We start from the raw sequence: 24,578 nt of genomic DNA, 5'->3' as shown, positions 1-24,578 counted from the left end.
CCCCCCCCCCACACACACGTTGACTGAAGCAAACAGTAAGCTCGCTTCGTGACAAAGTTGATTTACATTCTAGAGCAAACTCCTGTCTCCTTGTAGCCTGATAACAATTTGTAGACCTTCACCAGTCCACAACCACAATTACAGGAGCTTGCTATATGATCAATTTATTATATTTATTATATGTAGGTGTTGTACTTTAAATATCTTTTTCTCTCTACGGTCAAACCTTTAATGTGGAAAACATGGTTTCAGCGTTTTAAGAGTTTTCTTTTTATTCTACAGGCAAGCCACTTATGTCAAGGACTCCTCTTTTGCTTTTTATTTTTTGGAATTGTTACATGATCACTTAACCTTGATTAATAATTAATAACTTTCTGTAGAGATGGGCTTGCAACCTCTTCCTGCTCTCCAGTATTGTTAAGAGCTAGTTGCCCTTCAGACCTCAGGTTCTCTCCAACCTTCAAGACTTGGGTTACGATGCCTTCTCCAGGTTCTCAGACATTATAGAACACTGGAGAGGGAATGGAAGTAATGATTTCTCTATCTCTATCACAATGGAAGTAATGATTTCTCTATCACTCTAGCGTAAACCGAGTCAACACTTAGCAGTGATGTTATTAAAGGGATTCAAACATCAGTAACGTGTCTGAACTAATGGACCTTAAAGATTCTTGGTGACCCTGAGATTCTTCTATTTGACTAAGGTCACAGAGCTAGTGTACGGCAGAGTGGCGCCGGCATCTGGGTCTCCTGACCCTCTGTCACGCTGCTTCTCTGCTTGCTTCCCAGTCCCCTCCCCTCAGTCCTTCACTAAAAGCAGCAGAAGAAATGACAGGTTCCTTAGAGGATGGAATAGATGCCGTGGGTCTTCATTTAATGATGGGACCTTTGGAGGTTTTTTCTCTGCTAATGACCACAGCAGAAAGGTGCTTTACATACTGTATTGAGATCTAAATTTAGATAGCAGATGGGCTGACACTCATGTTCTAAAGTACATGTTGGGAAGATGATTCCCAATCTCCTGAGGAAAGAGGTGTCAAATTCAGTTTTACTGAGGAGCTGAACTGTAATTTGGCTATTCCAACTCTGGCTTGCCCCAGCAATGAGCCACGTAATTTGCCTTGAAAGGCCACCCCTTGATTTGGACACACTCTGTACAGATACCAGTTTAACATAGTGCCTAATGCTGAGTCTGTGCATTTCTATTGGTTTGCCTTGTCTAAATGCTATTTAATCATAGTGGTGCCCGTTATTGTTTCAGTTAAATATTATCGGGCTTTCCTCGTAAACCCTTAAGTGAAGATCAGAGTTGGTCAGAAAAAGTTGTTAGAAATGGACATTTGTCAATGTCAATTGGCCAAAGACAGTCAGCGCTTAGCTTGGGGAATAGGACCAAGAAAAAAAAAGAGATCTTCAGAAAGCGTGCTCCAGAATCCTCTGAGATCCATTGTCCAGACTGACAGCTCATCACCTTGGCTTTGCTGCTCACCAGCTGTGTGAGTGGGCATGTTACTTAGCTTCTCTGAGTCTCTTTCTTTACTGTAGTGTAGAGGTAATAAGTCCAAATCCATGGTATGATTGTGAGAATAAATGACTCATATCAGAGGTGCTCAGCCCACTTTCAGGCAATTGGCAGGTCCTCAATAAGAGTTTAACTTGAGTCTGTTGCACATGCATTATCCACTGTATCTCGATGTCTCTCTGTACCACAACATGCCATTTTATTCCTGCCTCCATGCCTTCCGCTTGCGAGCTGGAGCTGGGTATGGCCTGATGGTTAATGACCTGGCTTTGGTGTCAGGCACATCTGGCTGGAGTTTGAATTCTCTGCTGTGAGACATGGTTAAATTAATTGACTTCTTCAAGCCTCAGTTTCTTCACTTGATAAAACGGGGGAAATAATGGCACCTACCTTCCAGTGGCGTAGTGAGGCTTAAAAGAGGTAAGGCTTGTGAGTGCTTTGTCAAGATACCCATGAGTCAACGTACTGAGCTCCTGTTATGTGTTATAAGCCCTGGAAGTAGAGTGGTAGGCAAACTGGACAGTCCCTGCCATCACGGAATGGCCAGGCCTAACAGGGTGCGACTATACACAGTTATAAACGTGGAAGTAAATAATTAGAAATAATTCCAGGGCTTCAAAGGATTGAAAAGAAGAATAAGTGCTGTGAGAGAACTTATAGGGGGACCCAGCCAGGCCTGGGAATCACATAAGACTTCACTGAAGGTTGATGTGAAGGATAAAGGGCGGGTGACTAGGTCCAGAGCCAGAGAAAGGCTGTTCCCGTTAGGGGGACTAGCGTGTGTTTAAACTCAGAGGTAAGAGAACGTGTGTATGTTTTGAAGGGGGTCTTATTCCTTGAATAAAAAATGAGGATAATATTAAATAGTTCATTGATTCAAAGACTCACTTTTTTCTTCACATTTTAGTGTATTTAAAACTTATACGTGTCTTACCATGAATGACATGTTATAGTATTGGCAGTATTCTTTTCTTTCTTGGTGGTGGCTAAAATAATGGGGTGTCTTACATTCAGAGCATTTTAAGATTTGATGAAATACAGTAACTTTTGCTTTTTTAAGATCGTTGTGAAAATTCAAGCTGAGGTACACAATGCATCTGATATTTACCTGATACTTCCACAGCAGTTTGAAGGTAGCTGCAGACTATAAAACCAGACCCACGCCCCAGTACAAACTTTGCAAACTGCCAAAGTTAAAAGCCGTTACGGCCCATGCTTAGTAAAGCATGCCAGAGCTCAGAGCCACCCACCCTTAGCCTTAATGCCTCCCAGTGTATTTTGCCAATTTTAATATTGTTAAGGTTCATGGCAAAATGCTCAAGATGTTGGCGTCTTTAAGAAGCTGTCTCTCCTGCCCAGGTTCTGAACTGACCGAGAAATAAGATGAAAGAACTGGCAGAGGGAGAACCAAAATGTCCCTAGTTCTAGGTTGGAGTGTGTAGCTTGCATCTATGGGTAACTGGGCTCCCGGCTACTGCACCCAGAATTATCCTGTGCAGTCACAGGTACACCGATAGGGAAGGTGTGGAGGAACAACGGAGATCTGGGCGCTCTGTGGGCCCTCCCTCCAAGGAGAGAAGGGAGGAGCAGACAACACAGGAGCCTCACAGATCAGACCAGTCACTCTCTAGGGCAGGAGGGGAATGCCAGTAGGGCCCCAGCCAAGGAAAGGAGACTTTTGGAGTTGGGTACCACCTTGTATTGAATAGGCATAAATAAACACATTAGGAAGGAGAAAAGAAAGGATGATGTTAGTCAATTACAAGGCTGAGTTGATGGAATCAGAATGAAAAAATACATTTGATTGAAAAAAGTGGGCATTTAAAAAATGTCCAAGACTTTAAAAAAAATGCAAAAAGTAGTAATAAACTGTGTTGCTGTAGAGAGGGGACAAAATGTTTTAAAAGGAAATTATTTCAAAAGTCCATATAAAGCCTTGGATTCTGTAAAGGTTGGTTCATTACTGGCCTATCTCTCTGCCCGTCAGGGAGTTGGCGCGGAAGAGAGATCTGTGGTGCTGAGAAAAAGCCATGGGTGTGTTTTGCTCCGCGTATGGTTTAGCTTTGTTTTTGTATCCGACAAGCTAGTTTAATTTACGCATGTAGTTTTGATACACTCAGCACTGTGAATAGGTATTGGGGGGGTCTGGTGAAAGGCACACAAACCACAGTAGCTCATTTCCGTTCATTGATCCATGCCCAAAGCATTGCTGTTGCTAGAGATTAAAACCCTTGATTCACATAAGAATAGTCTGGTGCAATCTGGAAAGATGTTGTCATGGTCTCTCAGGAGTAAATAATATGAATTTTTAAACATTCCGCAGGAATAATTAACATGATTTCAAGTATTCTAAAGCATCAGGATGTACAGTATTGCTTATTACAGTGGAAGAAACAGCCAGATATTTTGAGAAAAGTGTAAAGGTAGAACTGTGTATTTTTAAGGACTAAGTATTTCTTCTGTTTGTTCTTAACCCAGCAGGTATTTGCTGAGGCTATTGTGTGTGTGTTCTGGGGACAGTGTTATCCCAAATAATAATATTATATAGAGATAGTCTATAATCTCCTACTTACAAACTCTCTGATAGATTCTACCTCTTACCTTATGTTGGCATTTCTCTAGTGGCGCTATTGATATTATTGTCGTTTTTAGTGTTCTGCACTACATTAAAAAAATAACTCTCCCTAAGTAATTACAGAATGTTCTAATTAATTTTATCATTAGCAGATATCCTAAAAATCGTAAACAAGCACAAAGAAAAAAAAACGGAGCTAACCACTGTTTACATTTTTGTGAATGTCTTTCTAATATTTTATTTATTTTTGTATACCTACATATATAATAAAATTATGTAATTATATGTATCATATATAAATTTTTTGTGTATAAAGTGTATGATAAATTTTATATAAGTAAAAGTTATATATAATTGTATAATTTTATTATATATGGTATCTGTATAAACTAGCTTAATTTACAATGTTAATATACAAATTTATATTAAATTTATATTTACATATAATTTAATACATATACTTATATGTATTATAAAACATACATTTATATGTTTGTAGTCTGCCCATTTCTTTAACTTAGCAATAGGTCATGAAGATTTTTTTCATATCAATAAATATGTTTCTATGATGTGCTACTTAATGGTATCCATGTACAGTAAGTCCCCTACATACAGACGAGTTCCATTCTGAGAGCACGTTCGTAAGTCTGATTTGTTCGTTAAGTCCAACAAAGTTAGCCTAGGTACCCAACTAACACAACTGGTTATACAGTACTGTACTGTAATAGGTTTATAATATTTTTCACACAAATAAAACATAAAAAACAAACACAAACAAAAAATAAATAAAACATTTTTAATCTTATAGTGCAGTACCTTGAAAAGTACAGTAGTACAGTACAACAGCTGCATACAGGAGCTGGCATCGAGTGAACAGGCAAGAAGAGTTACTGATGGAGGAGGGACAGGAGGTGGGAGATGGTAGAGCTGAAGGATCGTCAGCAATAGGAGACGGAGGGCGAGCTGCAATCTCACTCACGCCTGACGTTGATGGCTCAGGTTCTGGTTCCTTGCTGGATTCAATTCTACATACTGTCTTGAAAAAATGATCCAATGATGTCTGGGCAGTAGCTCTTTTTTTCTCGTCATAGATGACACGGTAGCACTGGACTGCATTCTGAATGGCTGCTGCAGCCTTCGTGTACCGTTCTATGTTCTAAGGCACCATTCCTGTGCCTTAAAAACTAACAGTGCCTTCTCAAGTAAAGAAAATCCCTTGCCATTTCCTGCATTGTGAATCTCTTCGGTTCTTCAGTAACTTCTTGCTCTGTCTCTCTTTGTCCTTTCTCTGGGCCTCCAATCCCATCAGGTCTTCATTAGTAAGCTCCACATTCACGTCTTTGAAAGCTCTGAAGTTGAAGGTTCGAATGTAGGGGACTTACTTATAGTTTTTAGTGGTGTTTTTGCTGGGTCAACATTATACTTAAAGAAAAAAGGACTTTGGACATGTATAACCAAAGTGCCCTCCAGAGAGGCTGTAAACAGTTTACACTGTTTTTTGGGTGTTCTTATTTTTCCATACCCTCTCACACCAGATAATCTCATTATTTTTAATGTCAGGTGAGACTATACAGTTGACCCTTGAACAACATGGGGGTTAGGGGCACTGACCCTCCAAGCAGTCGAAAATCCATGTATAATTTATAGTCGGCCCTCTGTATCCTCAGTTTCACATCAGGAGATTCAGCCAACTGTGGATCATGTAGTACAGCAGTATTTACTATCAAAAACAATCCACCAAAAAAAAGAAACAATCCACGTATAAGTGGACCCATGCAGTTTAAACCCATGTGGTTCAAGTGTCAACTGTATTTTCATGTTTTATTTGTATTTTTTGACTTTTTGATGCTAAATATTGCAAAGCTATTAATTGAGAGCAAAACAGAAAACATGAAGTCTTATTTCATCCATATCTTGGTTTGATTCATTTGCTTTGAATCCCTTGGGGTCAGCTGCTCTGAGGCACAGGCCTTTGGGGTTGGCCTGGCCCGGATGGGGACCCAGTTGGGAAAGCAGTGAAATTAAGGTAGTTTGAGAATATCATGGTCCCTGTAAAAGAAGTACCAGAAGATGAGAAAGAAGTACAGAGAAGAAGAAAGAGAGAAGTCGAAGACTTTTTTTTTTTTCCTTAAAAATATTCTCCTTAGGTCTATGCCACGGAAAGAAGGAAGAAAATTTCTTTTCCCCCTGTTAGCCACATTACCCCTTGGCCACTGTTCCAGAGCTCGGGACAGACTGTTTGTCCTATACTTTGTTTCTAATGTGGATGAAATAATTTTTGTGTGATCTTTTAAAAACGAAGATCCCAATCACATTGCTTCTCCAGAAAAAATACTTCCTACGTTACTAACTTTGGGAACATAAGTTATTGGTCATTTGGGAAACTACTTATCCTTTTATTTTTCCAATTTAAACATTAACCAAGGCAATCTAAGCTTTGCCTTTTTTTCTCTTGGGTAACTTGATTCCCCAATTATAAATAATGATTATTTAATGTCTGTTAATTCTATCGCAGTTTAGGGTGAATTCTAATTAGCCATTTCCCTAAGATATGTGGTTTGTGGCTTGAAAGGTTTTCTAATGCCTTTCCACCCTAGAACTAATGACTCAGAACCAAGAAAGACTGACACAGAGCTTCATCTTATGCTGGGGCTGCAAATGCTCCAGAGGGTGCCTGCACCTCTTGCAGCCTTGCTGCTTACATGGCAAATAACACCATTATTAGGTGTTCCCATTAGGGTGGAAAGGCCACCAAGTTGGTCTCAGTATCGTACCTGCTCTGCATTGTGCCCAGAAGGCTTGGTTTGACTTACAGGATGCTCATTTCTGGGAGGTCACAAGCACTGTTTCTTCACTGGAGTCCTAGATAGTCATTTTTCCTAGTGCTTTAAAAAGGTTAAAATGTGGCTTTATGGATAGTCATCACCCAGATTTTTGTGAAAGCGTCCCTAATCCTAAGTAATGGTATAAACAGATTCAGAGAGAGTAAAGAAAGATATCTGTGGCTTCTAATTCAAATTAGGCTAACTGTAGTGATTGGTCACCCATTGTCTTAGTCTGTTGAGGCTGCCATAACAAACTACCATAGACTGTGTGACTTATAAACAACAGAAATTTATTTCTGGGCTTCCCTGGTGGTGCAGTGGTTAAGAATCTGCCTGCTAATGCAGGGGACACGGGTTCGAGCCCTGGTCTGGGAAGATCCCACATGCTGCAGAGCAACTAAGCCCGTGAGCCACAACTACTGAGCCTGTGCGTCTGGAGCCTGTGCTTCGCAATGGGAGAGGCCGTGACAGTGAGAGGCCCATGCACTGCAATGAAGAGTGGCCCCCGCTCACCACACCTGGAGAAAGCCCTCGCCAGAAATGAAGACCCAACACAGCCAAAAATAAATAAATAAATAAATAAATTTATTAAAAAAAAAAAGAAATTTATTTCTCACAGTTCTGGAGGCCGGAAGTCTGAGATCAGGGTTCTGATGTCACATTCTGGTAAGAGCCCTCTTCCAATTTACAGACTGCGGACTTCTCGTTGTATCCTCACATGGCAGAAAGAGGACAAGCTTGCTCTTTGGAATCTTTTTACAAGGGCACTAATCCAGTTCATGAGGGCACCACCATCAGAATAGGGATTAGGTTAGATTTCAACACATGAAATTTTGAAGGACATAAACATTCATAACACCCATCAGCTTTGGTATGTAGATGCTTGGAGATTAAACATGACTTTCTGGAACAAAATAACAGTTCTTTCCTGAGCATAATGTATAAACTGGGCTTAAAATATAAGTTGATTCATAAAAAAGTTGGTCCTAATTTTACCCTATATAAGAATGAAACATCATTCAGAGTATTTAAAGAATGGGGAATTCTGTTCAGTAGAATTTTTTGATTGAGTTAAACAGAGCAAGGTAAGGAGTTATTGTTTAATGAGGACAGAAGTTCAGTTGTGCAAGATGAAAAGAGATGGATGGTGGTGATGTTTGCATAACAGTGTGAATGTGTTTAATATCACTGAACTGTATACTTAACAATGGTTGAGGTGGTATATTTTATGTTATGTGTTTTTAAACAAAATTTTAAGAAAGAGTTAAATGGAAGTTTCCTTTTGGAGAGCTTTTCAGTCCACATTTTGATTTAGTAAATGTAGGAGATTAAATTTAACTGTGTGTGTACTGGCTGTTTGAGGGTCGTCATTATGCATGCAGCCCTCATTTTATAGGACTGGAGAGGCAGAATGTGTTTTGGATCTAGGACATGTTTGAGAAGGAGCTTAAAACTCCTTTATATTGTTGTGCATTCCTGTGATTTGCATTTCTGTCCTAAATGAGCAGAGAGAAAAATAAGTTGGATCCCAATTAATTGGGTTCTAATTTATCAGTGTTTTAGGCTCTATATTAAAAGATCAGCCACCTAACGTAGTATTTAATCGTAACCAATTTTGTATGTAACCGCACAGGATAAAAAGAGTTGAAGTGCAGCTTTCTTCCCATCCATGCTTTCCCTCGGCCATTGTGCTTTTGCGTTCTTGAGATTCAGTAAATTCTTTTGAAGGTCAGCTATGGCGCAGAGGAGAATTAATATTAAAATGCATTTAATAAATAAGCTGTCAGATGATTCTCTAAGATACCATAGCAGCTGAAAGTCTTCTCTCCTTTTTCTTTCAGGTCTCTGCGTACAGGGGGAATGATGGTTAATATAGAGTCTCTGTTGGCATCTCCTAATGGGCCTTCAGTAATCATTTCTATCACAGTGTTGCTCCATTGCTGTCATCAGCCTTGAGTGACGGAGCACTTTTCTCGCAGAATACAGCCCCTCCCTGGAAAGGAGGAAGCAGGAAGAGTCATCTATGTACCAGTGTAACAGGACGAGAATAGAAACAAAATCACAGATTTGGCAAAGAAGGCCTGCATGCTGACCCTGTGTTCCTGGCAGTCTGAGTGGGTTTTTGGTCTTTGGTCTGAATTGTCATGATTATTTAATGTTAAACCTGCAGAGTGTTATGAGGCCATGATTTTGAACTCTGTGCCCTTCAGAGGGGCTCTCCTTAAGGCACAAGTGCAGGAAGATTAAACATTAATTAAAGTATCCAAAGTAACTACACAGGAGAACAAAAAATGTAAAGAAGCAGAAAAATAATTGGCCTCCCCACTAGAGAAAGTCATTTTTAAAAGAAAGGTCTTGTATTGCACTTTAGAGGTGGATGTAATAGGACTTCACTAGACCCAGAGGCATGAGTAATTTCTTGGTATTCTGCCTCTGATTCCTCAAAAAAAAAAAGGAAAAAAAAGGAAAAACTCAGCAGGTGCCGGACCATCTCAGGGGCCCTAATGGTATGGAGAGAAAGGAAACAAGAATGTGTTCAAGTTGTAAGTTGTAACTGTCCTTGATGTTTATTGAGAACCCATGGAGGGGTGGGGGAAGGGCTTCCCAAGCCTGACTGAATGCCTTTCCTCCCTGTAGATTCCAATTCAGTGTTTTGGATGTAGACCTAGGAGTCCGTATTTCCAAAAGATTTTTGGTACACAGCATGGTTTGAAAACTACTGGTCAAGGTCAATAGTTTTAATTAAAATGAGAGAGGGTAGTAGGACAGAGGGAAATTGACACAGAGAAAGAGGGAGAATAAGCTTTGGAACCCTTTGTTCAAATATCTGAGGAAGAGGAACATGTAAATCAGTCCAAAGCAGAACTGTGCTGGCTGAATTGGAGGCAGGAGACCTGTCTTCCTTTCCAAGGTCTGAGCAAGGGAGATTTAATCCTCATGCATTGGCCTGTGTGCTGTCATTTCCTTCCTCCCTGTCTGCTGCTGCCACCTTCAGCCTCTCTCGGCTGCTTCATCCCTGTGTCAACTCTATATGCACATGCTCTTGTTTTGTCCTTTCCGCTATCTCTCCTGGGTCCTGTCCGTTTTCTGCCTTGGCTCAGTGCGCTCACAAGTGAGCCTTCAACATGACACCTGTCTGCTTCCCCGTAGTACCAGAACCTCCACTTTCCATGTAGGCAGGGGCAGCCTGGTGGACAGGACTGGACACTCAAGGTGGGTCTGAATTGAATTCCAAACTCATTGATAGATGGTGCACTTTGTGAAACGGCATGATGATTTCAAGAGAGCATGGACTTTGAAGGCTGATAGATTTTCTGTAGGCTTCTTTTCAATAAATGGCCCAATGCCTTTCCATTTGCTAAGGGCAAAATCCTTGGAGTCGGGCTTCCCTGGTGGCGCAGTGGTAGAGAGTCCGCCTGCTGATGCAGGGGACACGGGTTCGTGCCCCAGTCCGGGAAGATCCCACATGCCGCGGAGCGGCTGGGCCCATGAGCCATGGCCGCTGAGCCTGCGCGTCCGGAGCCTGTGCTCCGCGACGCGAGAGGCCACAACAGTGAGAGGCCCGCGTACTGCAAAAAATAAATAAATAAATAAATAAAATCCTTGGAGTCATCCTAACTCCTTTCTGTCTTTTACACCCCACACGTAAATAGTGAATTCTTTCAAATATATCCAGAAGCCATTTATTCTCACTATCTCTATAGTTTTTTTTTATTTTTTACTTTATATTGGAATATAGTTGATTTACAGTGTTGTGTTAGTTTCAGTTATACAGCAAAGTGATTCAGTTATACATATACATATATCTATTGTTTTTCAGATTCTTTTCCCATTTAGGTTATTACAGAGCATTGAGTAGAGTTCCCTGTGCTATACAGTAGGTCCTTGTTGATTATCTATTTTATATATAGTAGTGTGTATTTGTTAATCCCAACCTCCTAATTTATCCCTCCCCCCATCTTTCCCCTTTGGTAACCGGAAGTTTGTTTTCTAAGTCTGTGAGTCAGTTTCTGTTTTGTAAATAAGTTCATCTGTATCATATCTTAGATTCCACATATAAGTGATATCATATGATATTTGTCTTTCTCTGTCTGACTTACTTCACTTAGTAAGATGATCTCTAGGTCCATCCATGTTGCCGCTTTCTTTTTTTTTTTTTTTTTGCGGTACGGGGGCCTCTCACTGTTGCGGAGCACAGTGGCCTCTCCCGTTGCGGAGCACAGGCTCTGGACGCGCAGGCTCAGCGGCCATGGCTCATGGGCCCAGCCGCTCCACGGCATGTGGGATCTTCCCAGACCGGGGCACGAACCCGCGTCCCCTGCATCGGCAGGTGGACTCTCAACCACTGTGCCACCAGGGAAGCCCCCATTTTTTTATATACATATGTATATATATACACACCACATCTTCTTTATCCATTTTTCTGTTGATGGACACTTAGGTTGCTTCCATGTCTTGGCTGTTGCAAATTCACCATCTCTATTGTTAACATTTGGTCCAAACCACCATCACCTGTTGTCTGGATTATTGCCACAGTCTCCTAACTGATCTCACAGCTTCTGCCCTTGTTCCTAGAGTCTTTTCCCAACGCAGCAATCATAGTGATCCTTGCACATATTACTTAGGCCCTCTCTTCTTTGCTCAGAAGTCTTCCCTCTCAGAGTCAGAGCCAAAGACTTTATAGTGTCCTCCAAGACCCTCCATGATGCGGTTTTCCCAACTCAGTTTCTCTCACCTCATCGAAGGACTTATTTGTCCTTTGATCACTCTGCTCTAGCCATAATTTCCTCCTTGCTGTTTCTCATTTGGCCAAGCACATTCCTGCCTCTGGGTCACTGCCCTTGTTTCCTCTGCCTGAAGTGTTTTTAAATGAAATATTTGTACGGTTCCCTCACTTTCCTTCAAGTCTACTTAATTTTTGCCTTATTAGAGAGTCAATTCTGGACCAGCTTATATAAAAATGGAACCCCCTGCTTTGTTTTTCTTCATAGCACATTTCATCACCGGACATTATGTTTATTTATTTTGTTTGTCAAGTGGTAGTAAATACAAGCCCTGTGAGGGCAGGGCCTTTGTTTTGCAGAAACATGGGGTTCTTTTGCAGAATAGAACTCATGCTTAAGTTTCCCAACAAAAGGGTCAGATCAAGTTTGCACTAAAAATATAATAGCTACTGTTATTGTTGTTAGTGTTGATTGAGGTTTGATTTAAAAGACTGAATTTATTCAGGTATGTGGTTGGATTTCAATGAAAGTGGGATCCAGGACGTGGCCCCAGTCCCATAGGATAGTGTTGGCTGCTTCTATTCCACTTCTCCTAGAAGAGTGTGGGCTACCTCCTGATGGTTCCTGGGCTTTTGCTTGAATGATCTTTGTGTAGGTAAGGACTTCCACAGGATAAGTTTTCCAGCTGTTCTTAAGCAAGTTATTAAAATTAAATACAACTACAGAATGGAGAATGTTCAACTTTTTCAATTACACAGGGTCTATGAAGGGTTTTTAATTATATAGGGTTCATTCTGTGTCCCCTTATGTTTAGTCAATATGCAGTATTTTAAGTGCTTTTATCATTCGTGTGTTGAGGAGGTAATATCCATGGTAACCAACTCTTTTCTACATTAGCCAAAAAGATATGGTTAGTGCTCCATTCTGTGAGAAACATGTATGCAGGTAGTTTGCTTATTAACCAGGTTTGGTGTCATCCACACGCTTAAAATGTTAATAATTACTAGCTATTAATATTGTAAATTTAAATACTGTAAATGTCTGTTCTTCCAAGATTGAATGTTCAGATTAGAATTTCGTATAAGTATGTATAAATCATTTCAAATGGAAAAAAATGAATGCAAATCAGAGACCAGCTGGGAGGGAGATTTGCATGATTATTTTAATGTTACGACAGGACACGAACACCCAGAAATTCGAATCAGAATGCTTGTGTCTCATACCTGCGAGGGTTGCTGAATCTCTCTTATGTGGCCAAGTATCACCCTGTGTTATTTGCAGATCCTACTGATAGAAATTTGAGAGTCCAGGATCAAACTCACTCTGCCTATTTGTTTTCTCTGTAGCCTGGGTTTGAAGATTCAAATGGAATAAGCATTTTCACTATGTAAGCAGTGCTTAGCACTTACATTCATGTTCCTTAGAATTGCTCCAAGGTTTTTCAAAAGATAAATCATGCCATTTGATTATTGGCAATCATTTGTCCACTCAGCACCCTGATGCAGAATGCCCTCTGTGTACTGAGCAGACACACTGAAATGAGAATAAAAGAGTAACAGCATGGCAATTTCTGCGAATGAGTCTAGACATAGCCTCTTCTGTAGCATGAAACTAGTATCCGGCTGATTGAGTCTTGTTGCAGATCATTGCTCATAAATGTGCTAAGTCCTTTAGTGCTATTCATAAAGCTTCATAATGATGACTTCAAAGGAGTTTCTTTTCTTTTTAGAGATGTGATTAGCTCTCTGCTTTCAGTTTACACTGTGGCACTTGAAGTGTGCGTGTGTGTGTTTGTGTGTGTGTATGTGTAGGTATAATGTCCTCTGGCCTTTTTAGCAATGATTCTCACTTTAATTATTCAAATGAATTGCTGATTAAAAATAAACTTCGATGGTCATGTTTATTTTTAAACATTGGGGATGATTCTGGTTTAAAAAGAAGGCTGGACAAGTATTTCTGAAAATTAATAAGTAAGGGTATCACTCCACATAAACAAAGTAATTTTTTAGGAGCAGAACACTTTATATATTGCTTGATGCTTTAGTCTGGTATGGTATTTGAAGAGCATAAAGTTATAACATAGATTTTTATTTTAATGGGAGAGTTGTAATACCCTCATAATTTTTTTTTTTTTTGCTTCTCATTACCTTTTACAACCTATGAATTACCTAAAACAACTTCAGTCATTTGAATTTTGACTTGCCACTTATTTTCCTATGAGCTAAATCGTCGTTTGAGAAATGGAGTCTATATTTATGGTATTGGTGTCTAAGGCTAGACGTGAGGAATATTACAGGGTTTGCAGACGCTGGCGTGTGTAACGCAGTTCTAATGCTATCTGTTTGTGGCTTTGTTCAATATATGATTATGGAGAAGAATAGAAAAGAATGACAATGAAGTAGTAGTTACTGTCAGTCTTGTGGTAATATAATGAGAATTTAGGAGACGTTTCTGTACACTGGTTTAGCTCTGCTATTTTAGACTTGTCTGGAGGACATTTTGTATGATTTATTGTAAGCTTATTTCTCCAGTTCATTTATTTGTTGATATATTATTACATTATTCTTTACCTAAAAAAAAAAAAGGTCAGCACAAAACTTCAAGTCTTATTGTCCTTTTTGTTGTTGCTGCTGTAGCTGACTTCTGTAATAAATTTCAGAAATGGCATTTTTAGGGGGTGGGTAGAGACAAGTAATAACTATATGTTCATATATACTTCATATATATTATTGAATATATGTTATATATATATGTATTGAAAGGGTGGAGACAAGGAATGTTTATACGTCCATATATATGTTATTGACTATGTTATATATGCTGCTGAAACCTCGGGGCATTGTCACATACTACGTATACATCAATACATGGTTCAGTGTATGCATCCGTATACAATTGTAACTATGGATATTGTTTAGTGTTTAGTCTCTCTTGTTTCTCTTCCCACGTCTCCCCTCCCTCTTCACTCTGAGCCCATCCAAGTAACCCATTTTAATAACTATTTTTATAATCTTTCATAATTTTCTGCCTTTAGCTCATTTCCAGTCATTAACCGTGTTATATGATCATCCCTTATGTGAGCAAAATGCATCTCCACAGGAGTATTTCTCTACGAAAACTGTTTCTGCTTCATTATAGATAAGCTAGCTTATCCAGGTCACAAAGCTCAGGAAGTTCTAGCTTTTCCAGGTTTGCCCAGGACAAAAACTAGAAATACAGAGTTGACCGTTGACCCTTGGAGAAAGGTCACTGGGAGCAAACCAACTAATGAGAGCCATCAGCGGGAACTGATGCTGTTTGGAGTTGGGCTGGAAATCAGGGCTCACTCTAGGGAGGTCATTTGCGTTGTGGCAGATCAGAGGATGCTTTGTCGCCCAAAATGGGTTGTGTTGGCCTGGTTGGGGGGTCTCCTTTAGACATGGTTATCAGGAGGGGAGAGTTCTTATGTATCCAACTGTCTTACTGTGAGTTAAAAGGTTTGCAGGTGAGGATTTGCTCCAATTTTCTTCTCACACTCTCCAGCTGAGCACAGCCGTGCTCCTGTCCCTGTTGAGGAATAATAACGATAATGATCCTGATCGTGTTCTGAGAGCAGCAGGGACCATTTCCGGACCACCAAGTGCTCTCCTCTGCACTAATTGCTTTAAAGCAGCACGTCTTTTCTTGGGGCCTCTCACTGTTGTGGCCTCTCCCGTTGCGGAGCACAGGCTCCGGACGCGCAGGCTCAGTGGCCGTGGCTCACGGGCCCAGCCGCCTCGCGGCATGTGGGATTTTCCCAGACCGGGGCACGAACCCGTGTCCCCGGCCTCGGCAGGCGGACTCTCCACCACTGCGCCACCAGGGAAGCCCCGAAAGCAGCACGTCTTTTAACCCTCATCACAACCCTGTGAGCTACGGATGACCCATTATCTCCACTTTACAGATGGGGAAACAGGATCAGAGAGGTAAAGTCACTAGCAGACGGTCACCAGGCTAGTCAGTGGTAGAGCTAAGACTTAAATCTAGGACTGCAGTGCTTCCTAACCCAAGCCAGTGTTGTTCTGTGCTTCTGCTTCTCTTTTTTTTGTGTGTGCTACGCGGGCTTCTCACTGTTGTGGCCTCTCCCGTTGCGGAGCACAGGCTCCGGACGCGCAGGCTCAGTGGCTGTGGCTCACGGGCCATGCCGCTCCGCGGCATGTGGGATCTTCCCGGACCGGGGCGCGAACCCGTGTCCCCTGCCTCGGCAGGCGGACTCTCAACCACTGCGCCACCAGGAAAGTCCGCGTCTGCTTCTCTTAATGCCTGACTTTGAGTTCAGTTCAAAAAATACCTCCTTTGCCCTTCCTGTGGGCCCGCAGGGACTGTAGCCAGTACTGCAGAATCAGAGATGACCAAGACATGGGCCTTGCATGGGAAGGCTCACAAATGAATGGAGGGAGACTGACACGTAAATCATTTTACTGTAACATAACTGAGTAGCGCTAGAATGTAAGTAAGCTCCAAGAAGAGAGGCCTTTTCTTTGTTTCATTCCAAAGCACTTAAAGCAGTGCGTGGGACATAGCAGGCACTCAAATGCATGTATGCATGTGTCATGGAGGGAAGCATTTTTTGCCTTGTCTGGGGTTTTCATTTGTGCTCTCACTCTGAACCCTACTCCTGGCTCCGGATCCCTAGATAGCTTTGCCCACGAGCTCCTAGAACGCTCTGCTGCCCTTACAATTCATCCCACAAATGCTTTATGGAGCACATACTATGTTCTAGGTATTGCTTTGCCATTAGGGACATAAGGGTGGACAGACCAGGCACAGGCTCTATCCTCATGGAGGAATACTCTTACACTCAGACAATCCGAATTCAAATCAGCTCCTCGCTCACACATGGTCCTCTGCCACCTACCATCACTGTGTCATCAGCAGGATGGATTCTTAATGGCAGAGAAGTCTGAATGGCAGAGAAGACCCACATACCCCAACTCTGACTTGACCAGGTGCCACACCCAATGAGTTTCTCTGTAAAGACCTCCTGCCGTGGATTCTCAGGTGAAATCTACTTCTTTGTTCACATGACATTGTCCATGGAGGAAAGAAGCAAACAGGTCAACATAAACCCATTGACCATTGGGAAGATAAAGATCTTTAACATGTATGAGCCCCCTACTATGTGCCTGGCAACGTTCTGGGCATTTCCTCCTTCATTTAATTTGCAAAGTAACCCTGAGAATACAGTGATGTTTTTTCTGTTTTTCCAGATGAGGCCGGGTGAGGTTAGTGGGGTGTCCAGGCTCAGAGAGCAAGGCGGGGGGTTGAGTGAGGACGAGGAATGAAGCTCATTCTCCCTGCAGACCTGCTTGTCTAGGACTGTGATACATTCCCAAGGCCTTGAGAAAGGATCAAGGAGAGCTGGAGAGCAAGTCGCCCTGTGGTGCCTATTTATATCAGTGTCCTGAAAATTGTACCTGTAGCTCATTGCCGCCATTGTCTGCTTTCTGCAGCCTCACTGGGGGCCTTTCTTGTGTTCCTCTGTAGATTTATGAGCTGGTACACAGTACCTCCACTCCACGGCAGTCTTTAGAGTTCCCCGAGGATTCTCGTAGAGATCACAATTATTTAGGCTCTAAATTACCCTTGTCCAGTTTTAAGCAGATGAGCAGTATTTTCACCCTGTAAACAATGATTCTTGAGGCTTATTGCTGCAATAATATCACATTTAGTTTCCAAGGAAACTGCATATCCATCCCTTCTCTCCATCTCTTCTCTCCCATTTCCTCAAGCCTGAGTTTTTTTTTAAACTCAAAATGTGCCGTTTTAACCTCCTGCTATTGTTAAAGTTTTAGTTCCGGCACCAGTTCCTAAGAAATTACAGTTTTCCTTATGATGTTCTTAATGTTTTGGATGCTTCTCTACAGAGTAGCCGTGCATTCTAAATGGCACTGAAACAAATTATTGCCTTCATAATGACACACAATAGATCAAAGTATCACACTTCAGAGTCACAGCTTCTTTAGCCAAAACACCCTGGTTGTTTTGCATCCTGCAGTTCTATAATTGCTTACTTGATATTCTGTTGTGAGGCCCAGGAAGAAAGGAAAGGTTAGGCTATGATATATATGTATATTTTACTCTCAGTATGTATGTATATTCCAGTTAACTGGATAGGTTCAGTAAATTTGCAACTTCCAGATAAATTAATCCTTGGATCTAGGCATCACTTTTTGTAAGTTATGCTACTGGTGACTAAAAAATATCCTTGGACATTGTATAAACCACTGAATTTGTTACTACAAAAGGCAAAGAAGTATGTACTTACTTTGTAATCCTGCTGGAAGGGGGTAGCCACACAGTGCCATAGGACGTCAGCATGGAGACCCATTGCTTAGGCATTTGAGCTATGTTGATTGAAACCTCTCTCCTGACTCTTCAGTTTCCCTACCCTAACACACACACACACACACACACACACACACACACACACACACACACACACACACACACACACAGACACAGACACACACACACACACACAATCACCTCCCCTTATAGAAAACAGCAGTGAACAGCCCTGTGTTTACAGATACCCACTCATGGCAGTATCCGCATGTCTGCAGCCGCTAACTTCCATTCACTGGGTCCATCCTGGGGGTTGCCTTGAGCCTTCATGCTTCCCTGCATTCTCTGAGCTTTTCATACAGAGCTCTACACCTTAGGAGTTTTTTTTTTCTTAAAATTGCTCTGAGACTTAGCTCTTGGAGAATTTGGAAATTGGGGTCTGATCTGTCTTCAAAGAAATGAGCAGTAATTAACAGCCTATGAGTGGATACTAGTAGAGTCAGAAATAATCTGTATGGGTTTTGCAGGTAAGAGCAAATGTGATTATTACTGTGCTTTTGGGATTTGGAAGGAATTAGTTCACGTAGGGTTAGAATTGTGAAGTCTGCGAAGGGATTGCTATATGTGGGAAATTGATCTTTCATTTACCTAGTCTTTTAAGCACTTGGAACTGCCTGGGCTTCTTACCAGGTACTAGCTTCTGGTAGGCAGCAAGTCCAGAGCCAACCTCTCCAGAAGAGTTGGATGGGGCTAAGAGGGTGTAATCCTCTGCCCCCCTCTCCCCAAAGGAGAATGGGAAAGGGAGTTTCCTTAAGGGATCCTGGCTTTGCCAGGGTGTATGATCTGATGGGAGAATTTGTTCTTCTACTGGAAGAATACACTTCGTGTGCCCATCTTCATACAGGTAAGTTCTTAAATTATTTTCTTACAGCAAAGCAACTTGTACTTTTTTGCCATTGTTTGTCACCACCACCCGTGTGCTAAGCCTACAACTTCCAGAAACCCAGAGAACAGCCATGGGTGCATAGGACCTCTCTGGCTGTTTTGTATCCATTTCTGTATGCAGTCACCATGGGCTTCTTGGTGTCCCCTTTTTGTTCTGGGCTGGAGCCTACAGATCAGTGGACAGTGGAGTGAAATGTGGATGGATTCAGATTCACTTTGTGATTAGTGAATTTAGAATTTTAAAATCTGAGATGAATACACCTTATGATGAACAGTGACTAGAAGGACTACTCAGATCAAAAGCCTGCAAAGAGTAAATCCAACAACAACAAAAAATAGCCTAGCGTTTGAAATTCCCTAATTTTAAATGGAAATGCCAGCTTCATTTGCAATTAGATTTGTCCCCTCACCCCACGTGGAATTGGAGAGAGAAAGGCTCTTGGGGGAAGTGTAAGTAGCGCAAGTGGAGAGTGAAAGGGCAGAGACAGGTGAAGGGCAGGGCCCAGCTACAGCTGCTGAAGGGTCTTCTGGTCCAGGCTAAGGAGCTGGAGCATCATCTGGGAGGCTTGAAGGGACCCTGGAGGGGTGTCAAGCGGGGGCTGGCATTGTGAGAACCTGACCCCGAGCCTGGCTGGAGGCATGAGTTTCTAAGTCCTTGGATCATAGAATGTGAATTCTGAGAGTTCCGTTGTGGCAGATAAAGGAAAGTTTATCTGATGATGCTCTTTTCCTTATGAGAACCTTCTGACTTTGGGGTAGAGCTTAACAATCCTTGCTTTAAGACAACTCATTGTGTCTAACTGGTAATTAATGCAACAAAAGTATTGTAGTTACTCATGACATTTCTCCCATATAGTAATTTATGCTTGTTTGTCCATGACTGTTCTGTGATAGGGATAGGACCCAAGGACTGTATTATCTGTGTCTGCACTAATAGATCGGGGGGTAGCGTACAATGAGAGTCAGGATCAGAGACAGGAAGGAAAGATTTTTGCAAAGCAGCACAAAGTTGTTAGAAGAGTACACAGTAGCACCTTTCTCCAGGGAAAGGCAATCCCTGTTGAGGCATAGCCAGTTGGGGAAGAACGCTCTTGCCTTAGAGAAAAATGCACAGTAAAAGAAGCTTTCAGCCTAGTCACTTCATGCTGCTTTGAAATGGTTGCTCTTTCCTTTCTTGTAAGCTTTGGGACATATGCCCAGCTGTTGGAGGGATTTAGCTTATATTATATCAAAACATAAAACCAAGCAAAGCAAACAAAACAGCATACCACCCCCCCCACCACCACACACACAGGTAAGTACAAATAAAATTATTTGGTGAGGTAATTTCTTAAGAATTTCAGCTAGATGCGCAGTAGTGGTTCATGCCTCTGGTTCACAAGGGCTTCAGGCATTTAACCGCCCTTGTTGATCAGATTTGTTAAATAATGGTTCCGTCATTTGTCGAAAAACTTTATTTGCTATTCAGCATATTTGCTTATACACAGAGGTCCCCTTTTCTTGAGATAAAGCTTGTTAGTCATCCAGTCCAAACCCTGGCACCAATATACTGTTTGCCATTGTTCTTATGGATGTATATACACACACATATATATACATCTACATAAATATATGATATATAAGGGTGTGCTATATTTATTTGAGGCCCGCAGGAGCAAGGGGCTCTTACTCAAAGGACATAAGGGAATAGAATTAGGCAGTTTTCCCAGAATCCCCTGAATCCCATTCAAAGATGAATGTTGGTTTCTAGTAGCAGAAACTAGAGTGTAGAGACTTACTTTTCAAAGTGTGGCCTGCAGACTAGCAGCATCAGCATCACCTGGGAACTTGTTAGAAATTTAGAATCTCTGGTGCTTCCCCAGTATTACTGAATCAGAATCTGCAACTCACGATGCTCCTCAGTTGATTGTGCATTAAAGTTTGAGAAGCACTGGCATGGACTACTCTTTCAGGAAGCTTGGCTGTGCAGAAAATAGAGTAGATGTGGAGGGGGCCCTAGCTAAACTGGAGCATAGACTCACGGCATTTTTTTAAAAATTTGGACAAACCTCGAGTATATATGTCCCTGTAGAAAAGGAGACGTCTAGGAATGCGAGGTTTCAGAGAAAGGAGATAAGTGGCTGAGGTTCTTGGGGGAGCTGGAGGAACAGAGGTGCAGGTACAGGTGGGAGATTAGGTTGACCTCGGTGAGTGACACTTTGTTCTTTTGAGATGGGAGGGAGAGAGGAAAGGGTGGAGGTGCATATAAATTAGCTTGTATGTTGAGGAAGAATTAGGGAAGTTGAGAATAGTAAAAAATGATGACTTGCTTTTGCTAACAGTGGAGATGAGAGGTAAAGGGCAGGCCTGGTCATGGGACTTAAGGAAAGTCCCAGGGACCCTTGGAAGAACCCACTGTTGGGGAGTGGGGAAACAGTAGATAAGATTAAGGAGGTAACAGCTTGCTTTGGCCAGCTCTCTTTGACAGTTCAAAACACCTTCTAGATCTCTATAATGGAAGAGTTACCCTAGATCTAAATATATTAAATTCCAATGGTAAACATCATACAGGTCTTCCTCAGCTTAGGATAGGTGTGGTCCCCATAAATCCAAGTGGTAAATACCATGTCAAAAATGCATTTAATATTCCTAACCTACTGAACATTAGCCTATCTTACATTAGCGCAGCCTGCCTGACACGTGTACAGAACACTTACATTGGCCTACAGTTGGGCAAAATCATGTCACACAAAGCCTATTTTATAACAAAATGTTGAATATCCGTTGCTTACCCTCATGATTGCATGGCTGAGAGAAACCACCCAACATCACAAAAGAATATCATACTGCCTATCACTAGCACAGAAAAAGATCAAAATTCATGATTTAAAGCACAGTTTCTACTGAATGTGTATCACTTTCACACTACTGTAAAGTCAAAAAATCACTAAGTCCAGCCATTCTAAGTCGGGGCCTGTGTGTGTTCTTAAACTCATATAATGCTGGTCTAAAATGTGGAATTGCATTGACTATATTAATATCTCTTATTTCTAAAAAATCAGAGTATCTTTCCATATGAACTAATTTTCCTCCAAGGCCATTATCCTCGTGAGAGGTGGAGAATCTTATGACAAAATTTTCCCATAGTCACAAACTGAGATTGGTACCAGGATCTGCTGGCTCCCACCAGAAGTTCCTTCCACTAGGCTATTTACAGTTCCTGATTTCTCCAGAGCCTGCACTCTACTTGAGCTGGCAAAAGAATTTTTGAAGAGTCCTGCTGTCACAGAACATCTGTGGGAATGCTGAAGGAAGAGTTAAATTGAGACGCACTTTAATATTTTATTATCTTGACATGGCATCAGAGTTCCCTTTGCATTGTCTCTGCCAACAGGAAGTCATAGCTGCTTTTCATCCTTCTGTTGGCTGCTTGTTGCTGGGGCCTGTGTCTTGGTAAGAGGATGTTTTGTTTTAACCACCTGAGGCCAGGTGGTTAAAATAGACTGCCTTAGCTGGAATATTCGCCGCTATGTACTTCTCAGCACTGTGGATCATTTTTCGAATCTTTTCACTGCTTTTGTTCTTTGATCAGGAAAAATCACTTAACAGGGAGACTGGAATCTCCTTTCATAGACTCCCATGTGTCCTTGTTTTCACCTTACTGGTCTTTACTTCTCTGAAGAGTCTGACCTTATGAATTAAATTCTTTCTGATTGTAACATTAGTCAGGTGAATTGAGAAACTGGGGACTGTTGTTTATTGATCCTTTCATCTCTTGTTTTTTTGCCTGTAAAGGTCATTTTTCAATTTCCCTAGAAGATGATTCTACTTCTACCAGTAATTCTCAACAAACAGTAAGCTTAGGATATTAATATAAAGCCAGAATAAACATTAAGTTTAGAAGGGTCATAAAAAAAATCTAGAAACAAGCATTTGTGCTACTGAATGTACCTTAAATTAGATAGACAAAAATATCTAATAATCAAACGAGATTCTCCCATGCTGTGCAAGGTCCACAAAAGCCTCTTCTCTTTAGGGGTCTAGACTTGGAAGACTTCTCTTCATCCTTTGGCGAAATCGTAAATGTCATTTTCTAAAAGATGCCTTCCTAAACGTCTGCTTCCCTTCCAATCTACATTAGGTGTCTCTTTTATATCTTCGCTTAACATCCTTGACTTCCTCCACAACATTTAACATAACTATAGTCATATGTGTTTTGAATAATTATTTGTTTAAACTTGGTCTCCCCCCTTCTCCCACCTTCCACCACCGCCCCCAGACTATAAGCTCCATGATGGCAGGAGACTTGGAAATTGTAGTGGATACTAAATAAATATTCATCGAATTAATAATAAAAGTAATAGCAGAAAATATTTATTGTGTTTACCATATACCAGAAACTGCTAAATGCTTTACCCTTCTTATTAATCCTTTGTTTTAGTCTGCTCGGGCCGCCATAACAATATACCATAGGTTAGGTAGCTTAAACAACAGAAGTTTATCTTCTCACCATTTTGGAGGTTAGAAGTTCAAGATGAGGTCTGGCTGATTTGGTTTCTGGTTAGAACCCTCGTCCTGGCTTGCTGACAGCCACCTTCTCACTGTTATCCTCACATGACGGAGAAAGAACTAGTTCTCTGCTGTCTCTTCCTCTAAGGACCCTAATCGCATCAGATCAGGGACACACATTTATGATTTCACTTAACTTTAATGACTTCCCTACTCCAAATATAGCCTTTAATGAAGTAGGCACTGTGATTATCTTTTCATTATAAATAAAGATACTGAGGCTTTTTCAAGGTTACACTAGTAAGTGAACTAGCTAGGTTGAAGTCACAGGTCTTGTGTACTCAAGCTGGGCTTCTAAAGGTATAAAGATCTGAACTATGTTACATACACAATGAAGGATTACAGAATAAAGGTGTGATTAGAGTTGGTTAGGTATAAACCAGGGAAGACTTTTGGAAGAGAAGTAATCTGAGATACTGAGTAGGATCTTAAGGAACTATATGCAAGGAAGAAGAGGGTTTTATAGACTAGAGAGCTGTGCTTCCCAAATTTTGTGTCTTAGGACCTTGTTATTCTCTTAAAAAGCACTGAGAATCTTAAAAACCTTTTGTTTATGTGAGTTACATCTATTGATATTTACGGTATTAGCAACTAAAACTGGGAAGATTAAAAATATTTATTAATTCATTTAAAAGTAATAAGAAACTCATTACATGTTAGCACAGATAATATATGAGACGTAATTATACTTTCAAAAACATTAGTGAGAATGGTAGCATTAAAAAAAGTTTTTGTAGATCTCGCTAATGTCTGCCTTAATAGAAGACAGCTGGATTCTCATATATCTTCTTCTGCATTCATTCTGTTTCAGTAAGTTGTGTTGGTTGAAGTAGATGAAGAAAATTCAACGTTACATAGATATGTAGCTGGAAAAGGGAGGAGTATTTGAAAAGCCTTTTCTGATAATTAGGGACATTTTGCTTTGGTACTATAGCAAAACTCCAAGTGGTGATTCCTTAAAGGTTAGTTGCAGTGTGAAATCTGAAACTGAATCAATGAACTTTTCATATACTGTTACATTAAAATCCATTGTCTAGCTTGCACTTTGAGTGGATTTTTTACCCATGTATGATTTCGTCACATCTTGCACCGGTCATTTGAAAATATTGGTTCACTGAGTTAATGAAGATCTT

The 24,578-nt window shown here is 41.0% G+C and overlaps 1 protein-coding gene across 8 annotated transcripts in view; it reads left to right on the top strand.

The window, feature by feature from the left end:
- Positions 1–24,578, top strand: part of ST6GALNAC3 (ST6 N-acetylgalactosaminide alpha-2,6-sialyltransferase 3) — a 655,315-nt gene that overhangs the window by 90,077 nt on the left and 540,660 nt on the right. The gene's annotated exons all lie outside the window — the stretch shown is intronic.

The sequence above is a fragment of the Lagenorhynchus albirostris genome, chromosome 2 (genome assembly GCF_949774975.1).
Source record: "Lagenorhynchus albirostris chromosome 2, mLagAlb1.1, whole genome shotgun sequence".
NCBI lineage: Eukaryota > Metazoa > Chordata > Mammalia > Artiodactyla > Delphinidae > Lagenorhynchus > Lagenorhynchus albirostris.
Note: the sequence above shows the minus strand (reverse complement) of the source record. Positions and strands in the feature narration are given on the sequence as shown.